Genomic DNA, 22,108 nt, shown 5'->3' on the forward strand with positions numbered 1-22,108 from the left:
AGCTTGGACTCATAAACACAATCTTATGTAGAATTGACAATGACAACAAGACACTTAACTGAAGGTACAAAGCATCATGACATTTTATTCATTTCATAGTCAAGTACAATGCTTTATAGACTTTGAGTTGTTCCACTCTCCTCACTGTGCATATGGGATTCAAGACAGCTCTTCTTGGAGTATACATCATTTGTCTATTTCTCAACACCCCCCTCAAATGATGAGTCCCTACATTTGCTGGCTTTTGCCCCCCCCTTCATGATAACATGGCCCGAAAGACTAGCTCATAGGTAGCCTAGTCAAGTTAAAGCTTGAGACTTTACATCTTTGGCAAGGGTTTTACAAATCAAATCAAACCAAATCAAATCCACTAAGGGAAACATCGAGATCCACTATGGGAACAAATTCCTTAGAACAACTTGCCAGAGTTGTTGATGGTAGCGAAAGTATCTTTTTCTTCTTCTTCATTCATAAATTGACTTTGGTGATGGTCATTCTGCATCTGCTGTGCTCTTTTCTTATGAAAGCATTCACTGATAATATGGCTAGTTTTACCACAATAGTGACATGTCATCCGACTTCTATTCGGTGTTGAATCCTCGACCTCTTCCTTTAGGTCTAGTAGCTCCTCTAGTGTATAAGAGGTTTTCCCTTGAGCTGGTCTCTTTTACATCTTTGCTTTTAAATTTGCTTTCTCCATCAAGCAGTGAATGCTCGATATCTTTGAGTGAGAAACTCGAAACATTACTTAGAGTGGACACAAGGTTCTCATATGGATCCTTGTTTACACTTGCAAGCAGTACAACTATTGCTTCATCTTCATCAATATTCTTCTTAAGAGTTGCAAGCTAGGTTTTTAGGCTCTTGAACTTGTTAATGTGCGAGGTCATAGAAGCATTGTCTTTGATATCTAGTTTATAAAACTACATGAGGAGTTTTACCTTTGAGTTCTTTGCTTGGGTACCAAACATTCTGTCAAGTTCCTCCCAAGCGGTTCTAGCATTTCTAATGCCATATATTGTTGAGATATCGAGCTCCACTCGTGATACGCCAGGGTGACCGTTGTGTATTTATGTCACCGACTTGTCAGTTGCAGACACGGTTGGTACACCGCCCATGAATAATAGCTACATGATAGCTATCCTTATCTACTCTAGTTCGTGGCTCAGTTAGTATGCCACCTTAGTTACTTGAGTTTGGTTTGAGACCCATATATAGGGTTCTTCTATTTCTTTGTACTAGAGTTCTTTTGGCTTACACAACTAAGAAGAGGAAAACTGTTTTCAGCCTCCACCCTTGTGTGTCTTCCCCCATTGTGCAAGCAAGAAAGCTTCAAGCGAGACTCCTTCCTTCTCTCCCATAATCTTGACATGGTATCAGAGCCTTGTTCGTGGTAAGGAGCTCAAGAAAGCAAGCCAAGCTCGCGGTGTTCTGGTAAGAGGAGCAGTGTTGCTTTCATTTTCTGTTTTGGGAGCAGATCTCTGCAGGTAGCACAGCCGGAAAGTGCAGGAGTGCATTGTCTCAGGTTGAGACACCCTTCGCGGTGAAGCAAGAGGGCAGTATATGCTGCGGGAAAGGGCTTTGGCCCTTGGCGACCTTGTTTTTTTTATTTGAGGCCATTTCAGGGCCTGTTTTGGAGGCGGAAGTTTTCTGCACACACTCAAGAAAAGGCCCAATTTTATGCTGTGCAGCCACCGTTCTACAGGTCGGTGAATAGTTACTGTAAAAATTGCATTGTATGCTTGTGCGCAGAGACATTGGGAGTTACAGAATCATCCCTGTTGCCTGTTGATGCAAAATCGTCACTAGGAAGTGACTATGTGGTCAAATACTACTTTCGCCAGTTTTGCAGGTTTTCCCTTGTGAGGGTAAAGCTGTGGTTTTTGCAGTGACAGAATTTTTTGCAGTCTTCTGTAATGGCATCTGATTCTCTTTCACAGATTGTCACTGAAAAGCTTGACAAGAATAACTTCCAAGCATGGAAGTTTAGAATGACGAATTTCCTTATGGGAAAAGGATATTGGGAATTTGTTGCAGGAAATGAAGAAGAACCAGTTCTTCCTTATGTTCCCAATCAACAGCAAATGCAGGCATTTAAAGCATGGCATGAGAGAGCCAGGAAAGTTATGTATTGGCTGTCTATCAGCATTTCAGACTCTATGATTGTGCATATTCAGGATGCAAGTATGCCAAAGGAGGCATGGGATACTTTGTCAAAAATGTATAGCACAAATACGCAAGCCAGGAAAATGCAGCTCAAGCAAGAGTTGCACAATGTGCAAAGAGAAAATATGAGCATCAACGACTACCACATGAAGGTGAAGAAGATTGCAGATGCACTTGCTTCCATTGGGTCACCAGTGGAAGATGATGATTTAGTTTCTGTGACCTTGAATGGTCTAGGAAAGGATTATGCACAGTTTCGGACATCCATTTCAGTTCGTGAAAGATTTCCTGATTTTGAGGAGCTCATTGCTCTTCTAATTTCTGAGGAGCAAAGAAATGGTGGTGCATCTTCTTCAGGAGGAACTTCAAAAGAAGTTGTCTTCTACTCAAATGCTGGAAGAGGTAGAGGCAGAGGTAGAGGAGGCCGATATGGAGGCCGTGGTAGAAATCAGAATATGCAGTAAACTCAAGAAAACCAGTCCTATGGAGGAGGACGTGGTAACTCTAGAGGCAAGGGGAGCCAAAGTGGTCGTGGTGGATGGCAAAGAGGCCAAAATGCAAACAGTAATGTTGAATGCTACTACTGTGGTAAAATGGGTCATATGGCTAAAGACTGCTATACAAAGCAGAATGACATCATGAATGGAAAACTGCAACAAGGAAATTATGCATCCTCTAGTAAACAGGGTGATGACAGAAATGAGCATCTGTTTATGGTGCAGCACATGAACAATTCTGTGACAAGTGCAGAAGAAAGCAACGATGTATGGTATGTTGACTCAGGTGCATCAAACCATATGACAGGTCATGTAGAATGGATGGAGGATGCAAGGAAAATGGAAAAACCAGGATTTGTGGAGACTGGTGATGATACTGCACATCCTATTGTGCAGATTGGAAAAATTCCTTTGTCTATGCAGGATGGGAAAAAGAAATACATGTCCAATGTATTTCATGTCCCGAATATCACCAAGAATCTGGTTTCTGTTGGTCAAATGGTTGAGCAGGGCTTGCAGGTCAGATTTAATCCTCATGGATGCTTTGTTGAGGATATGAAAAATAAAGGTTGCTTGATAGCAAAAGGAAAGAAGAAGGGCAGAATGTTTACATTAGATGCAGACATGTCTAAATTGAGTGCAGCAATGTTTGCACATGGGACCGGTGTAGTCGCAGATATTGATATCTGGCATAAACGCATTGGTCATGTTAATGTACAGCGACTTAAATCAATGCAGGCTCAAAATATTGTTGCAGGTTTGCCGAAATTCAAGGTTGCAGAAATGCATAAGGTATGTGAAGCCTGTCAGTTTGGAAAACAGGCAAGGAAACCATTTCCTAGACATGTTCAAGAGAGTAAGAAGCCATTGGAATTAATCCACTCTGATGTGTGGACAACTAAAGCTGCATCTCTTGGAGGCTGTCATTATTTTGTCAGTTTTATTGATGACTATAGCAGAAAAGTTTGGGTGTATTTTATGAAAAAGAAAAGTGAAGTTTTTGGGCATTTCAAAACTCTTAAAGCTATGGTTGAAAAAGAAACAGGCTTGCAGATAAAATGCCTAAGTTCAGATGGAGGGGGAGAGTACCTCTCAAATGAGTTTGCAAGGTTCCTGCAGGAGCATGGCATAAAGCAGCAATATTCATGCAGTCATACCCCACAACAAAATGGAATTGCAGAAAGAAAAAACAGGCATATTGGAGAGGTATCTCGTGCCATGCTCAATGAAAAAGACTTGCCAGATTTTTATTGGGCTGAAGCAGTTGCTACAGCAGTCTACATAATGAACAGGACTCCCACTGCAGCAATACATGGAATGACTCTAGAGGAGAGGTATACTGGTAGGAAACCAGATATTTCTCATTTGAAAATTTTTTGTTGCATTGCCTATGTACATGTGCCAGATGAGTTGAGATCCAAGTTGGATCCAAAAGCTGAGAAGTGCATCTTTATTGGTTACTCTCTGCAGCAAAAAGGGTATAGATGCTATAACCCTTCTACTCGTAAGTTTACAGTGAGCAGAGATGTTGTTTTTGATGAGATGAGTAGCTGGTATAAACCAGTAAATGTGATTGATGATGTAGGTGCACAGAATGGTAATGCTGCACAAAACTCACAGCAGCAGTCACAAAATATTAGTGGACCTGGAGCGTCCTCTAGCAGTGGTTCACATTCTTCGCCATGGATAGGCAGATTGAGATCAGGAGAATCTTCTCAAAGTAATGCAGATAGTGGTATGCAGGTATCACGAAAAGGAAAAGAGAAGGTTGATCAGCCCATGTTTGATGTGAATGCAGGTCACTCTTATGTGGATGGTGAATCCAGTGGCTCAGAACAGAGCATTGATGATGAGTTGGGTATTCCTTCTATTGTTACACCTGGAGTAAGGAAGACCAGGGATGTTTTGAGAGCACCTGGGAGTGAACCTACTTTGCGTAGGTCTACGAGAACTAGATATCCTGTGGATAGGCTGAAATATGATGGATTTACAGCCATTCACTATGCATATATGGTTAAAGTGATACAGGAACCAGAACCCACTTCTTTTGAGGAAGCCATGGGAAAAGAAAAATGGGAGAAAGCCATGGATGAAGAAATGGATGCCTTGGAAGCAAATGCTACATGGGAATTGGTACCTTTGCCTAAAGGTAAAAATGCAATTGGCTGTAAGTGGGTTTATAAGGTGAAGCACAATGCAGATGGTTCTGTGAACAGATACAAGGCAAGATTAGTAGTCAAGGGGTATGCACAAACATATGGCATTGACTATGAAGAAACATTTAGTCCGGTTGCAAGGATGGCAATCGTAAGAGCAGTCATTGCTATGGCTGCATCAAAGGGATGGTCTTTACATCAGATGGATGTAAAGAATGCCTTCTTGCATGGTGATTTGCAAGAAGAGGTCTATATGGAGCAGCCACCAGGTTATGTGCATGCTATTCATCCTGAGTTTGTTTACAGGTTGAAGAAAGCCTTGTATGGCTTGAAGCAAGCACCTAGAGCATGGTCTGACAAGATAGGACAGTATCTTGTCACTATTGGCTTTCAGATTTTCAAGGTAGATTTCTCACTTTATGTGAGAAAAACAGAGAAAGATATTATGCTACTTGTCATTTATGTTGATGATTTGATTATGACAGGTGACAGTGATAAAGATATCCTTCATGTGAAAATGCTATTGAAGCAGAAGTTTGAGATGAAGGATTTGGGAGAGCTGCGTATTTCTTGGGCATTGAGGTGATTAGATCACCAAGTGGGATACACCTCTTGCAAAGGTAGTATGGATTGGACATGCTGTCCAAATATGGGATGACAGGCTGTAAGCCTATTTCAGTTCCTTTGGAGCAGAATGTGAAGCTGAGCACAGATGCAGGTGAGCTTCTAGAAGACCCTACTATGTACAGACGCATAGTAGGAAGTTTGATTTATATGACTATTACCATGCCAGATTTGAGCTATGCTGTTGGATTGGTAAGTCAGTTTATGCAGGCTCCAAGGAAACCACATTTAGATGCGGCTAGACACATACTCAGGTATGTGAAGTCCACATTACAGTATGGACTATTTTATGAGACTGGGGTTCAGATACAGTTGCATGGATACACTGATGCTGATTGGGCTGGTAGTATTTCTGATAGACGATCTACCAGTGGATATGTGTTCTCTTTTGGGCGTGCTGCAGTCACTTGGAGCAGCAAGAAACAGCCTACAGTTGCCTTGTCGAGCACAGAGGCTGAGTACAGGGGTGCAGCAATGGCTGCATGTGAGGTAGCTTGGTTGCATAAGCTACTTTATGATATGCATCAGTCTATAGATGGACCAGTTGTCATTTATTGTGACAACATGAGTAGTATACACTTAGCAAATAACCCAGTCTATCATGCTAGAACAAAGCACATTGAGGTGCATTATCACTATGTGCGAGAGAGGGTTTTACTAGGTCTTATTGATCTAGTTTATGTCAGCACAGAGGATCAGGTAGCTGACATATTCACGAAGGCATTGGGCGCAGAGAAGCTGCGCAAGTTCAGAGACCTGCTTGGTGTGCAGGAATTGGGATTGAGCTCGAGGGGGAGTGTTGAGATATCGAGCTCCACTCGTGATACGCCAGGGTGACCGTTGTATATTTATGTCACCGACTTGTCAGTTGCAAACGCGGTTGGTACACCGCCCATGAATAATAGCTACATGATAGCTATCCTTATCTACTCTAGTTCGTGGCTCAGTTAGTATGCCACCTTAGTTAGTTGAGTTTGGTTTGAGACCCATATATAGGGTTCTTTTATTTCTTTGTACTAGAGTTCTTTTGGCTTACACAACTAAGAAGAGGAAAACTGTTTTCAGCCTCCACCCTTGTGTGTCTTTCCCCATTGTGCAAGCAAGAAAGCTTCAAGCGAGACTCCTTCCTTCTCTCTCACAATCTTGGCATTTCTAATGCCATATATATGATCTAGTACATCATAATTAGTCCCCAGGCAATGATGCCTATTTCCTTGTTATTCATTTTCTTCCATTCTTTGGTTTTGAGCCGGTCTTCTTCAACGAAATTGTCTTCATCATCTTCCCCCTTGCTTGCATCATCTTCAAACAAGTCCCACAAGTCCTTTCGCATCAGGTGATACATGGTCTTCTCCTTCCATGCATGAAATCCTTCACCATTGAATTTAGCTATTTGCTCAAGCTCTGCCATGTTGCTAAACTTCAGTTAACCAGTAAAAGCTTGTATTTTAATGTGTCAAGAGACACAAGAGAATCAGTGTCAAATTGACACTAGTTGAGTGTTAATGGATACTAGTCGTTGCTTGATCTGCTTTCTCTCTCACAAACTTCATGGATGGCTTTTGAGCTTGCTTGGGCACTTCCAAAATAGTAATGAACTTCAGAGAGTATTGCTAAGTGATTAAAATCACTGTTGATGACTTCAATGAGAAGAACCTGTGAAGAATGTCAAATTTTGAAGCTTTGGCTATGGCTTCCTAGATTAGGGTTTAGACACAAGTCTGGTTTTTTACTGATTTCATGAGCTACAATGGATCATTTCCAAAAGTTTTTTTATGGAAATGTAGCTCTCTTCAAGCTCTACAGAAGCCCCATGATCACGGTAGAAATTGCGCTGCATGGAAGGAGAACAAACTGCATGAATGGAACCCGGAGCAAATCAGATAGCATCGTCCAATTTTTGCAATGATGGGTGGTTGGGGGCCAATGTCTGACTGTTATGTGCCAAGTAGAATTGTTTGGAGTTCATGAAGGTTTTCCTAGAAGAGACCTTGGAGAGATATATAAAAGCTTCAAGATGATAGGTTACCGTTGGCTATGGCTGCCATGGAAGCTTTATTGAAGGTAGAATTACAAATGAAGTTGAGGATGAGATCGAACACTCAACCTGAGCTAGGAAGAGATGGAGATAATCTAAGCCATGCTCGACTAGGCTCTAATACCATGTTCAAGGATGCGGATCTAGAGCATGACACAAGCTATGGTGGATCAAAGATGAAGACCAAGTTCATAATGACATGGACAAGTAGAGACAAATTGTTACACAAGTGAATTAGGTTCCAAGATAGATTAGCTTGGACTCATAAACACAATCTTGTGTAGAATTGACAATGATAAGACACTTAAGTGAAGGTACAAAGCATCATGACATTTTATTCATTTCATAGTCAAATACAATGCTTTATAGACTTTGAGTTGTTCCACTCTCCTCACTATGCATATGGGATTCATGACAGCTCTTCTTGGAGCATACATCATTTGTCTATTTCTCAACATAAGCATGTTACAATATTAGAAGGGTAAAAACAAGGAGAGCAAAAAAAATTGTAGACAAATTCACCTTTATATCCATTGTTTGATTAGAATATCGAGTCATGTTTTTGTTTTAAAGCATCCCTTGCTAAGTAAGAATATTGTTGGAGTATTGGTCTCATTGAGTAGGTCAACAAGAACCACCTCCCAAACTCGCTTTCGAAAGGTACTCTCGCTCTAGAAAGAAGAAGAAGATCCACAAAGTGCTAAAATTAGTATACTATTGTTTAAGCTTATGTAGCAAAACACCACTAGCACATGAGAAACCTTTTGTTGTCTGAAATCTGGCTTTTTCTCTTCTTAGAGAAAGCATTGAGTGCTTTGCAAACCTCCTTCTACCTTGTCCATGTTGACTTCATCATTCTTTGTTGTTGCTAGGTAGTAAAGCTTCATTAAATCTTCAATTCGCCCTTCTTTCTATGCTTACATCGACAATTTGCCATCCTCAACACTTTGTTTGTCACAATTGCTAGATTGCATAGGAGAGGTTGCCATGTAGCCACCTCTCCCTAACATGGAAATGGATGTAGTAACACCTAAAAATCCCTTAATGGGTCTTATTATCACTTGTCAATGCATTTTTTTCATCCTTCTCTCTTTCAAAAATCTCTACTCTATAATTGAACTTTTATCAAAACATGAAATGGTCCTCTCTCTCTCTCTCTCTCTCTCTCTCTCTCTCTCTCTCTCTCTCTCTCTCTCTCTCTCTCTCTCTCTCTCTCTCTCTCTCTCTCTCTCTCTCTCTCTCTCTCTCTCTCTCTCTCTCTCTCTCTCTCTCTCTCTCTCTCTCTCTCTCTCTCTCTCTCTCTCTCTCTCTCTCTCTCTCTCTCTCTCTCTCATGATATCATATCTCTATGTGAAGGGTAGTAATATATTGGATTTGAGTTCATAAGTTTGATATAAGAAAATCATATCCTAAAAGTTGAGAAAGACAAAAGAAAATGTTAACTCCTTCAACTCATGTAATAGGGATTTTCTTCTCTAAGATTTTCAAATTATGGGGGAGGCCTGCAATGTGTAGGAAAACTTTAACTACATATATTTTATAATGCAATGATTGTATTAAATAGAGATGCAAATAGTAGTTACATGCTTGTTTATGATGAGGAGGCATTAGCCTCAAAATCTCCTCAAACACAAAAAAGAGCTTTAGAGCTTCAAGTGCAATTGGCTAGTACCTTTGGAGCTATTTTAAAAACTTGTACTCTCTTTCTGAAGACTCTAACGATAAAAATTACATGCCTTTTATCTATACATTGTGTACACAAACTTTATCTGTACATGTATGTATCAAATTTTTTTGTATCTATGTATCCATGATACCTTCCGAATTCTAATGGGTTTCACCTCTAATTGTGTTATGGTAAAAGTTTTTAGATGTCCTTTGATGCCCAAAATATCCATGACACCCCAAAGGAGTTGAAATTTAAACACTACAAATGTGACAACTTGCAAAGCTTGCACTTGGTAGGAGGGCTTGCTAAGCATCCTTCATTTCGATTTGCTAGTTTGCAAAGGCGTGTTAACAATAGATACAGGTTGAAAAGGCTAGACTGCCTTTTTTGCAACAGGATCTATCACTAAATCAATTCCATATTACACATTCTCTATTTAATAAATTTATGTCAATAAATTAATAACTCACTTTTCTTTAAGTGTTGATGATGATCTAGCATGGCCATGAGACTAGTATTCCTAGTGCATCACTCAATGGGGTGATCAGAGCACTGTGACGAGGATATTTGATACATGCAGTACAAGTTATGAAGGGGGAAAGAGGTGTCTGCCAAGTGTAAGAGTGTACACAAGAACCAAGGAGTTACACATAAATGAAGATGGATTGAGTTCTAAGAAAAGAAAGTGCATTAGCATTGTGTATATGTATTTATATGTGCATCCGGGGATGCCGGGGAACGTTTACTTGTGTGCAATGAGCATTGCATTCATTGGGGTCATCCTCTCCCTTAGAAGTCAATGTTTTAAGGTCTTTCATTAAGAAAGACGAGAGAGGTAAATTTCTCACTAAGAAAGACGAGAGATATGATCCTCTAGAAGTGAGGAAAGAAGTGATTTTCTCTTTCTAAGGTCTAAGATGACACAAGCTTTTGTATGGAATTCAATCTTAAGGTTGAGGCCCAAGGCAATCTAATGAACTCTCCTCATCTATGGCTCAAGGTGGTTGTATGACCACAAGTTAAGAGTAGAGTTTAAAAAGCTATTTTTCTTAAAATAGACATGGTGAATCTATTTTTAAAATATCTCGTGATAGAAAGACGATCTCTAAAAACAGCTCGTAGGGTTATCAAAAGCAACGTGAAAAGGAAGTAGAACCCAAGAGAAAGAAGCTTGGCAGTGAGAGCTATGGTGGATGGAAAGCAAGAGCAAGAGAGAGCAAGACTCAAAAGTCGGAACTCAAACAACCACAATGTGTGGCGGGGCCTTTCTTTATTCAAACTATCACTAAAAGAGTAAAGAATGTGACTGTGAAGGGCACTCGCCACCTGCAATGTGCAGTGGCGGGTACTGTTAGCCGTTGGCTTGACACTACATTTACCCTTAGAATGGTGTATTACCTTAGTTATTACTATTTCCTATGTGAAGCAGCCTTTATATGTCTTATGAAGTTCACTGCCTCATGAAGTGCAGTTTTGGGGCAGTTGCAAAAACGTGACCTAATGAGGCATTTTGTGTGTTCTTATTGTCTATCTGATCACTTATGATGTTTACGCCTGGTGTATGATGTTTCTACCTAATTATGAAGAGCATCTGGCAGTTGGCGCCGTCATGGCTGGAGTCTTGATCTTGTTTGTAGCATGTCTTGTGTGATTCATTCTCTGTTTTCTGATTAGTAGTGCTAAATATAGTGTATCTATGCTTTCATATGGTTAGTTCTAAGTTTCTATGATTTTTGGGTGTGAGATTAGGTATCTGCTTCATGAAGTATTCTTTGTTCTTTTATGTATTCTGCATAGAAAGGGCAGCAACACTTTGGCGATCCTGCCATTGCCTTCTTGGAACCTCTGTGTCAAAACATTATTCAAAACGATGAAGGTTAAGCCCAAATGTTCGAAGTTGCTGCATGAAGCAACAATTTTCTGTGTGAAGCAGAATTTTTCTGCATGAAGAAGAAGAACCAGAATCAAGACAATTCAACTCTTTTTATGTGGTTCTCTATTTCTGGATGCTAAACCATAGTCGAAGTACTTTTCTTTGATGATATATATCTGAAAATCTAGTTGCTTCTTGGGGCAGTGGTATATTGCTTCAAGCAACATGATGCAGATTAAAGGTTTAACTTTGCATTTCTGCATATATGTCAGAGAATTACCCATACCGATCAAATGTTATTCTAACCCGAAGCAAATCCAGAGAATTACGGGAGTTATTGGCAGGACGACAGAGGGAGTTAGTGCAGAATGACAGCCGGGAAGCAGGAGGAATTGACACCCTAGATGAGGAGGAGTTTCCATCTTTTGGAGAGGAGTTCCAGGATGTTGATACGAATGTCCCTCAAGCTCTCCTGATGAAGCAAAAGGAGTACCTAACTTGCAAGTTCTTTCAACTCCTCCGGATCGTGCAACATAGCAATTACAGCATTTGGTGTTAGGAAGTGCAGTCCTATTGAGGAGACAAGTGGGTACTGCTAGGAAGTCTTTAACTTTTGATCCCTTGCCCCCATTAAAGAAGAAGAAGTTTCAAACTATGAATCCCAATCCACCACTTAACCCTAAGGTTAGGGCATCTAAATTCTCAGGAAAGAAGAAAGAAGACCCGGATTGTCATGTCACTCAGTTTGAGACAAGGTGGGTGGCCAGTGGCTTCAACAATATGTTTGGGGATCAAGTCAAATTACAGCAGTTTGCGACAACTTTCAAGGGTGAGGCTATGGATTGGTATAGTACTTATGATGCTGGATACTTTACAACATATGGTGACCTTAAAACCGCTTTCTTAAGTAGGTTTAGAAAGCATAAGACAGCTACTGATGTGTTGAAAAGGTTGAAGCAGATCAAGCAGAAGACAATGTTAGTGCAAGATTATGCACAGAAATTTAAAAATCTATTAAACAGGTTGAATTAGGAAGATAGACCTTCTATGGAGTTACAATACTCTTATTTTGTTAAGGGTTTGGACAAAGCTATTGTAGCAGCAATTGCTAATGCAGAAATTGGAAACAATAATAGTATAGATCGGCTGGTTGAAGCAGCCCAGCGGGTGGAAAAGAGACTTGGTAAGAGTAGATCCAAGAATAAGAGTAAGCATGACTCTTCAGACTCTGACTCTCATGGTTCTGATTCAGAGGATAGTAGTGAGGAGGAAGATACTTCATTAGGCTCTGAGTCAGAAACCGAATCAAGTGACTCAGATGATGATCGAAGTAAGCGGAGACAGAAGAGATACAAAAAGAAATCCAGGAAAGATAAAACCTCTTCTAAGGATAGCAAGAAGGGGAAAGAGAAAGAGGAAAAAACGGCCTTGGAAAAAAGGTTGGAAAAGAAAATTAAGAAGCAACTATTGGAGATGGGAGTATTGACAACTTCTAGAAGTGTAAAGTCATGTACCATTTGTCAGAAAGTGGGCCATGAGGCTAGAGAATGCTGGTATAATCCAGTTGTAGGGAATGCAAGGCAGCAAACAGCATCTCCAGTGGCAGCAGTTAACCAAATTGCACCTGAATTGGCGCAGCAAAGAGGATTTAGAGGCTTTGGTAGGAAGGGTCAACCACCTAAGCAATGGGGTAATGACCAGCCAAGGCAGTGGAACAATGTTCAATAGAGGCAGCGAGGACCTTGCTATTACTGTGGCAGGAAGGGACACATGTCTCGACCTAACTGTGAGTTATGGGTACGCCATAGGACTAAAAGGGGAATGCAGACCAAGGAGTAGCAAGAAATGCAACCGGTAGGACTACCCCGTGGGCAGCAACCACCGGCACCTGCAGCAGTAGTCCTAGTAGAGTTACCTGCAGAAGCCATGTAGAGCGAGGCAATAAGTCATCAAAAGAACCAGCAAGTTCATGAAGCTTTATAGAAAGAAGTGCTATGTAAGGGTGTGTTAAATGTTACTAAGCATGGTTTAGAGCCGCAGGTGGGCTATGACTGCTCAAATTGCATAGTTGTGGAAGATTTTCCAGATAAGACAGCAGTTTTGGCCATTACCAGAGCAAAAGATTAATTGGGAAGATCAAGAAAAGGCTAGGGAAGTGGCTTCCAATGAAGTTATGAAGTACCTGAAAAAACAGTCTTCAAAACAGCTTAAAGTTGCAGAATTGCCTTATGAAGTTCAAGACAGTCAGTTGCTTCATGAGGAAAATCAAAAGGATATGCTTGTGTCAGGAATGCAGTTTAGTGAACTGTCACAAAGTTTGAAGTCTTATGAGGCATTGCATGGTTCTCATGAGTTGTTTGCTGCACTAACCAAATCTTCATTACAATTGACTTTGGAACAAATCCTTGATTTAATTCCAAGGTTTAAAGAAAAGTTTTTAGCTAAGATTATGTCAAATGAGGATGAAGTGTTTAAGCATTACGCTATGGATTGAGAGCAGACCTCAAACTGTCAAGCGGTGATTCCCACACAGATGGAGGTGGTAGACTATAAGGTTCCAACTATTCAAGTTGACTATTTGGGTAGCAAGTTTGATGATGTTCTTCTAGATGGAGGTTCTGGAGTTAATATTTTTCCTGAAGAGATGTATTTGGCACATAAGTTGCAAGGACTTGTGACAGCACCATTTCAGGTTAAAATGGCAGATCAAAGAAGAATTTAGCCATTGGGAGTATTAAAGAATCAGCTTATTCGGATAGCTGGAGATTAGTCTTGTTGTTCTTCGTATGGAAGGTTTAGGGGATTCATATAATATGCTGTTGGGAAGACCGTGGATTAGACTAGCCAAGTTGAAGCAGGATTGCGGCTCAAATACAGCGACTATTCCTCATGGAAGTAAGGAGGTCAAGTTGTCCACAAGTACTCAGGTAATTTTGGAACCTAAGTACCGTCCGTTAGTTGCTCAGACAATTAATGTTACACCTGAGATTGAGGATGATGAGGAGGAACTTTTTATGCAAGCTAACCACACAGTTGTGCCAGTTTTTGAAGTGGATGTTCAAAAAATTTTGGCTTAGTATAGGGTATTTCTAGAGGTATTATCATCAGAAGTGGTTTTATCTTCAAAGCAGAACAGTTACCCCATGCATCAGCAGAGTAATTTGATGCAGCAAACTGTTTGCCCCATGAAGCAGGACAGTGACTTCATGGAGAAAAGTAGTGATTTCATGCAGCAGAATAGTAATTTGGTGGTGGAAAGTAATGTTACTTCTGAGGGAAGTAAAAACACTGATTTGGGAACACTTAAAGACCAAAAGAAGCCTTCTTTGGATGTAGATGAGGATTTAGACAAAGCGAGTCAGCAAGCTATTATAGATGCAGAGCTGAAATATGAGCATACCATGCACAAGTTAGCTAGAGTCTTTGAGGATGATGTCCAAGAAGTGTATTTGGAAGCTGAAATAGGCTCTAAGCCGATAAAGGTGATTATTTTCGTTGAGGAAGACTTCAAACAACAATTAATTAAGTTGTGTAAGGACTTTCAGGATATTTTTGCTTGGGAATATACAGATATGAAGGGCTTTGATCCAAAGGTGTGTCAACATAGAATTAATTTAAAGGCAGATGCAAAGCCGGTTATGCAAAAACAGTATCGTATGAATCCTAATTATGCTAAACAGGTGAAGGAAGAGATTGACAAACTTCTTCGAGTGGGTTTTATCCACCCTGTTAATGAAGTGACTTGGTTGTCACCAATTGTGGTGGTGCCTAAAAAGAATGGCAAAATACGAGTTTGTGTAGATTATAGAAAGTTGAATGCAGCAACTATTACTGACCCATTCCCTCTTCCATTCACAGATTCTTTATTGGATGATGTGGCATGCCATGAGATTTATAGTTTTTTGGATGGTTTCTCTGGCTACAATCAGATTCGCATGCATCCGGAAGATATGGATAAGACAGCTTTCATAATCAAATGGGGTGCATTTATGAGTTCTGTCATGAATTTTGGTTTGAAGAATGGACCACCAGAATTTTAGGGTCAGCTCATAAAACCTTTGATCCTTATCTTACATCTTTTATGAGGGTCTTCATAGATGATTTTTGTGTATTTGGTAAGAAAGTGGATCATTTGCAGCATCTTAGACTTTGTTTTGAAAGATGCCGTCAATTTGGCATGTCCCTTAATCCTTTCAAATCTGTTTTTGCTACTAAAAGAGGAGTTCTATTGGGGCATATCATTTCAGAAGAGGGTATGGCTATTGATTTAAGGAAGATTAAAGCAGTTCAGAAGGTTGTAGTACCTACAACAGTTCAAGAAGTGATGCGCTTTGTGGGGCAGGTCAAATGGCACAGCAGGTATTTGAGGTATCTAGCTCATATTTGTGCTCCACTAACAACCAAGAAAGGGGTTCAGTTTGTGTGGAGGCATGACCAGGATAAAGCTTTTGCTATATTGAAAAAGATGTTGGTTGTAGCACCAATTTTGCAATCGCCACAATGGTATATTCTATTTCATGTATTTGTGGATGCATCTGATATTGCAGTAGGTGCAGTCTTGATGCAGGAAAGGGTTGTTGATTGGTTCAGACCTATCTATTATGCAAGCAGACGGCTTACAACAGCTGAGAAGAATTATACTGTTACTAAACGGGAAGCTTTGGGGATGATCTTTGCATTGCAAAAATTTAGACATTACTTGTTGGGGAACCAAGTTATTTTTCATGTGGATCATCAGGCTTTATTGTATCTTATTAACAAGCCGCAGCTTACAGGAAGATTGGCAAGGTGGATGTTATTATTGCAAGAGTTTGATTACAAAATAATACATACACCACGTAAAGAGCATGTAGTGGTGGCTGATTTTCTGAGTAGAATTGAGTCGATGGACCCTGTATTGGGGGTGAATGGTCAGTTGCCTGATGGAGAATTATTCAATGTTCAAGTAAGTCATTTCAATTCCTTCTATGATCAAATGTTACAGTTTTTTCTTTATGGAGTGATGCCTGCAGATTTGTCTAAAGACCACCGTAGAAGATTGGCATTACAAAGCAGGAGTTATCAAGTTATTTTGGGAGTTCTTTACAGGAGAGGCATTGATAATGTGCTAAGAAGGTGTGTAACTGTTCAAGAGCAGCCTGCAGTTCTCCATGAAGCACATGCAGGAATCACTAGAGGGCATTTCTCTGGTCAGATTACAGCTAGAAAGGTTTTTCAAGCGGGATTGTGGTGGCCAACTGTACTCAAAGATGCTCATCAATATGCTAAAGAATGCATTACTTGCATGAAGGAGGGTCAACCTCAATCTCGGGATCGAATGCAAGATCATCCAGTTTTACCTTTGGAACCATTTCAAAAGTGGGGTATTGATTTTGTGGGCCCCATCAAGCCAGCTGCTCGTCAGAGTAAGAATTAGTATATTCTGGTCTGTACCGATTATTGTGCTAAGTGGGTTGAAGCCAAACATTACGGGATAATAAAGTGGCAAGTGTAGCTCAGTTTTTGTACTCTAATATCATGACCCATTTTGGATGCCCCATAGAATTGTTAAATGATCGAGGTAAACATTTTCTGAATGAAGTAATCAAAGAGCTTACTGCTAAGTATATGATCCTTCATAATAAGTCTACACCCTATCACCCTCATGCAAATGGACAAGCTGAAAGTTCAAATAAGATTTTACTCCGAATTCTTAAAAAAATTGTTGTTGATAACCGTAAGGATTGGGATAGAAAGTTAGATTCGGTATTATGGTCCTTTGTACAGCATATAAGGTGTCAGCAGGCTTGACTCCTTTTAAGTAAGTTTATGGACTTGAGGCAATTGTCCCCATGGAGTTCTTAGTGCCTAGTTTGAGGATAGCGGTTGCTTATAGGTTGTGTCTTGAAGAATCACTTCATGATAGGCTGCAGAAGTTGTTGCAGTTAGAGGAATATTGGATTATAGCTCACCACCTTCAAGGGGTGGTGTAGTCAAGAAGACAGGCATGGGTTAATAGGCATATTAAAAAGAAGATAATCAAAGAAGGGGATTTGGTTATGGTGTATAATTCACAGCTTGGGAAGCATCCAGGGAAGTTAAAATTAAGGTACACCGGTCCCTATGAAGTTTTGAAAGATGTCGGTCAAGGCACTTTTGTGTTGACTACTTTACAGGGTGAAATTATTAAGCCTGCAGTGAATGGATCTAGATTAAGAAGGTTAGTTCAACCGGATTATGATAAGGTACTCTATGAAGTTGAACAGGAACCTACAGTTGCACTAAATTTGGTTCAAATTCCAACACTGTTGCCTCATGGAGTAACCTGTGGCATTTTACCTCATGGAGCACTTTATGATTCTATGAGTCTTATTATTGTTTTTAGGGTTTCTTGGCTTGATTTTTGGCAAAAAGAACCACTCTTTTATTGTGAGCTGTTAGCAGATAATTTTATCTTGTATATCACTTGTGGTGTACATGAAGAAGTTATGCAGACTTCAGTAGTGCTCTATGAAGTGCAAGCTATTTGGCAATTGTTCTATCTCATTTTAAAGGTTCAATGGTGCTACATGAAGAAGTGGAAATATATGACATTCAAAGTTGGCTCTTGGAATTTACTTTGTGAGGATTATCTTTTTAAAGTTTTTTGTCCTGCGATCATGATTGGGCAAAGTGGTATCATGGCCATGGAAGATTGTGCTTTGAAAAGATATTTACCTTTCAACTTGGTATGTTTATGTGATGGTTTAGAAGATCAACTGTCTTTAACTCTAGTTCTATTGGTATTTTCTTTGTGTGAACTTATAAAGTTTCAGTTGCATGAGGTGGGTTTGAAGCAACAAGATTCTCATGTTCAACTTACAGGGAGTACAAGTGGCAATCAATATGTTACCATATCTTTTTTTTCAAGGAGTTTAACTCATAGTCAGGTAAGGCAAGTGGAAAAAGGGCAAACTATGGCTAAGAAGAGTCATGTGCTATTGCCTGCGCCAATTCAACAGTGTCTCCCTGCGATTTCACATCATCAATCTTCATCATTTTCTCCATCTCTCTTCATTCCTAATATGCAGGTCGTCGATGATGCAGCTATGGTGAAGACAAGGCAAAGGAAGAATTTCAAACTCCCTGTCAAGAGGGCATAGTAGCAGCCGAGAGCAATCCAAGAGAATGATGAAGACTCTAGTGATAGCCCACCTGACGCAACGCCATCGAAAGTCAAGGACTCCACACCAAAAACGTCTTCCATTATGTCAAGTGAAGATGAGGGTGAGTTGGCTACTCCTATGCTTGATTGCTCTATACTCATGGATACCAAAGAACCCAATACCAGGGGCTGGTTAAGGCAAATTGGGTTGCTTGATTTCGCGGAGCTACCATGGGATGCTTGGGGAAATAATACACATGCGCAGCAGCAGTTACTTATGATTAGAGAAAGTGGCAAAGTTGGTGGAAAATTGGAGCTTACTCCTGCTCTACTAGCACATGTTTTCTCTCTTGAGCTTAATGATCGGCCAAAGCATTGGCAGTGCACAGATGAAGCTATGTAGCAAGAGTTTGGGCTTTCTACAAGTGTTAGAAATCAGTATGTGTTAAGGCATGCAGATGCAAAGAGGAGGTTTTTCATCAAATGGTTCATGCAACGATTCTTATTGTTCATAAAGGCTGATGTAATAACAAAGGACACCTTTGGTATTTTATGGTATGCAAAAAATGTTGGAATTCCAAATTGGTCAGGAACTCTATATGACAAATTGATACAGGAAGTTCATGTGCCAACAATGCACAAGCAGCAGCAGAAAAGTAGACTTGGACCTATGTTGGCTGGTTTATATGCTCATCTACAGATTGTATGTCCAACATTGCATCCGTCTCTTTGGGAATCTCCGAGTATGGACAAGATTACTGCATTGAAAAGGCAGAAATTAGTGGATGGGATAATGGTTGACTACTATGATAAAGATTTGTCTCATGATCATGCATTGGGTGATCTTGAGAATGTCAAGTCAAAGGAGTTTGTGGATCCTTTGTTTATGAATTTTTCATCTCATGAAGCTTCACATGCTAGTACTTTAGGATGTATTGTGCCTTTAGATATACCAGCATGGTTAAATGATGATGTTAAGAATGACAATGTTCATAAGGATGTGCTCATTATAGGGGTTAAGAAGAAGGTTAGATTCTCCAAGTTGAAGATGGAGACTATACCTATACCAAAGCACACTGATGCTATGCAGCAGCATATGGGTTTGTCTTAGGACAGGGAAGTTGTTCATGATGTATATGTTCCTCAAAGTTTTGGTGAAGCTTGCTCTTTGGTTGTAGGGTTACATCTGTTCATGAAGGATATGCATGCTAATGGTGCCGTTAAGTTAAATGTGGTGCAATCTTTGCAGGAGCAGTTAGAGTCCATGAAAACTAAAAGAGATTCTATGCATGTTGAAATGGAAAAAATGAAGGAATTACATGAGAATGAGGTTGGTGCTTTGAAAAGGAAAATTGATGAGTATGCCAATATGTTGGTTAAATGCAAATTGTCTTCTGTTGCATTTAAGGAATGGACAGCTAATATGCAAGATAAGTTTGTTGGTGAATTGGATTTGTTGGCTAAAGGAATGCTAAGTTGAAGGCTGAAAGAGTATTATTGGATGCCCGTTTACAACGTCTTCTTAAAGTGGAACAGCAAATCTTGAGAGATATGGAGGTTGATCTTGATGGCTCTGTTTTTATGCAGCAAGATTTAACATCAATGAGAGCTACATTGACTTCATTTATGCATGATCAGTGGATTGGTATAGCTGCTAGGATGTCTCAGGTTATTTCTCGGTCATATGCAGTTTTGCAACATACATTTGTGTCTGAAAACATGGAGACATTGATTCATGAGAAATATATGTTAAAGGAAAAGTTGGATGTTATGCAGGCTGACTATCATAGGATGATGGATGTGGTGTCTGGGTTGCAGAATGTTAAGCAAATTCAGGGTTCTGAAAATCCGTCCATGGATGCAGTAGATATGGTCAAAGCTGATATTAATAATATTTTACAGGATATAAATCAGCAAGTTAAGATTCAAGATCATATGACTGATACAGTTCATGATATTGCATCTTTTGGATTTCAGGAGCATCATGTCCAGGAGCAATCTGTTACGGATTGCAATGATGCTCATGAGCCTCATAGTTCATAAGTTCTTTTGGTGTAGAACTGTCAGATCTGATTCACTTTTTGTTCATCATACTTACATCATACTTGATATGTATGCCTCTAGGATTATGCCTTTATGTTTTATTTTGACTGTCTCTTGAGGGGCTTATGCAACTGCAGTAGAGGGCTATAAGTATCCTACTAGAGAGGCTCTACTTATGGTTACTCTCTGTGGCTTACTTCATAGTGAAAGGCTATGGGTAAGGCATACTCTTTTTCACTAGATATGTCGGGTTTTGGATAAGGCATTTTGACTTCATGGATCATTCAAGGGTTCGATTCATGGCTGTGCCAGCCATCCACCGAGCTATGCCACGTTTTAGCCGTTGGCTTGACACTACATTTACCCTTAGAATGGTATATTACCGTAGTTATTACTATTTCCTATGTGAAGCAGCCTTTATATGTCTTATGAAGTTCACTGCCTCATGAAGTGCAGTTTTGGGACAATTGCAAAAACGTGACGTGATGAGGCATTTTGTGTGTTCTTCTTGTCTATCTGATCACTTATGATGATTATGCCTGATGTATGATGTTTCTACCTAGTTATGAAGAGGATCTGGTAGTTGGCGCCATCATGGCTGGAGTCTTGATCTCGTTTGTAGCATGTCTTGTGTGATTCATTCTCTATTTTCTTATTAGTAGTGCTGAATATAGTGTATCTATGCTTTCATATGGTTAGTTCCGAGTTTCTATGATTTCTGGGTGTGAGATTAGGTATTTGCTTCATGAAGTATTCTCTGTTTTTTTATGTATTTTGCATAGAAAGGGCAGCAACAGGTACTATCAGTGTAGTAATACACGGGTTGCTAGGCAGAGGCTCCTTTACCCCCAACAACAACCTCCCACTTAAAGGTGAATCTGTCCCATTGAGAGAGGAAAGAAAAGAAAAGACAGTACAACATGTACACATGTACAACAGAATGAGGAAAAAAAGATGTCATCTCATCCAACGCCCATCAATCTCCTGAGGAAGGCAAAGCGCTCTATAGTGAGACTCTTCATGAGCAAGTCTGCAAGATTCTGCCTAATCGGAATCTTGACAAGGTCAATAGACCTATACTCAATGACCTTACGAATGAAGTGACACCTCACCTCAATATGTTTCATCTTCGCATGGAAGATCAGATTCTTGACCAATTGAATGGCACTCATAGAATCCAAATGCAGTGTAGGCATAGAATCTGTCATATCAAGGTCTGCAATCAAACGGCCTAGCCAAATAGCCTCCTTGCAAGCCTTTGCGGATGCAATATACTCGGCCTCTGTAGTAGAAAGAGATATACACTTCTGTGCCTTGGACATCCAAGAGATAGCCCCTCCAGCATAAGTGAACACATAGCCAGAAGTGGACTTCCTACTATGTGCATGTCCTGCATAATCAGAGCCAGTGTACCCCACGACTCCTGTATCCTGGCTGCCATAGCAAATACATATATATGTTGTTCCCTTCAAGTACCTCATAATACCCTTCATGGCATCCCAATGTTTCTTGCCAGGTGTAGCCATATAACGTGCCACAACCCCAACTGCAAAAACAATATCTAGACGGGTGGCTATCATGGCATACATAAGACTGCCCATGGCTGATGCATAGGGAATCTTGGCCATCTCGGTCCTCTGCTCATCTGCATGTGGACAATCGACCTATGAAACCTTCACATGAGAAAGTAATGGACAGTCAATAGGCTTAACATCCTGCATACGGAAGTGCTCAAGGACTTTATGAATGTACTCCCTCTATGACACATAGAGTAATCCCTGAGATCTGTCGCACATAATGCGCATACCAAGTATATGAGAGGCCTATCCAAGATCTTTCATCTCAAAGCTCTTCTTGAGTTGAGCCTTAAGAGCATCTAGCTCCTTATGAGCTATCCCTACTAAAAGCATGTCATCCAA

General features: G+C 40.1%; 1 pseudogene; it reads left to right on the forward strand.

Moving 5' to 3' along the window:
• The window catches only part of LOC148038941 (uncharacterized), a 69,636-nt pseudogene extending 57,581 nt beyond the window's left edge, over positions 1–12,055 (forward strand).
• Positions 12,056–22,108: the final 10,053 nt, after the last annotated feature.

This window comes from Lygodium microphyllum, chromosome 3 (genome assembly GCF_053477565.2).
Source record: "Lygodium microphyllum isolate KBCC chromosome 3, Lygodium_microphyllum_v1.1.10, whole genome shotgun sequence".
NCBI lineage: Eukaryota > Viridiplantae > Streptophyta > Polypodiopsida > Schizaeales > Lygodiaceae > Lygodium > Lygodium microphyllum.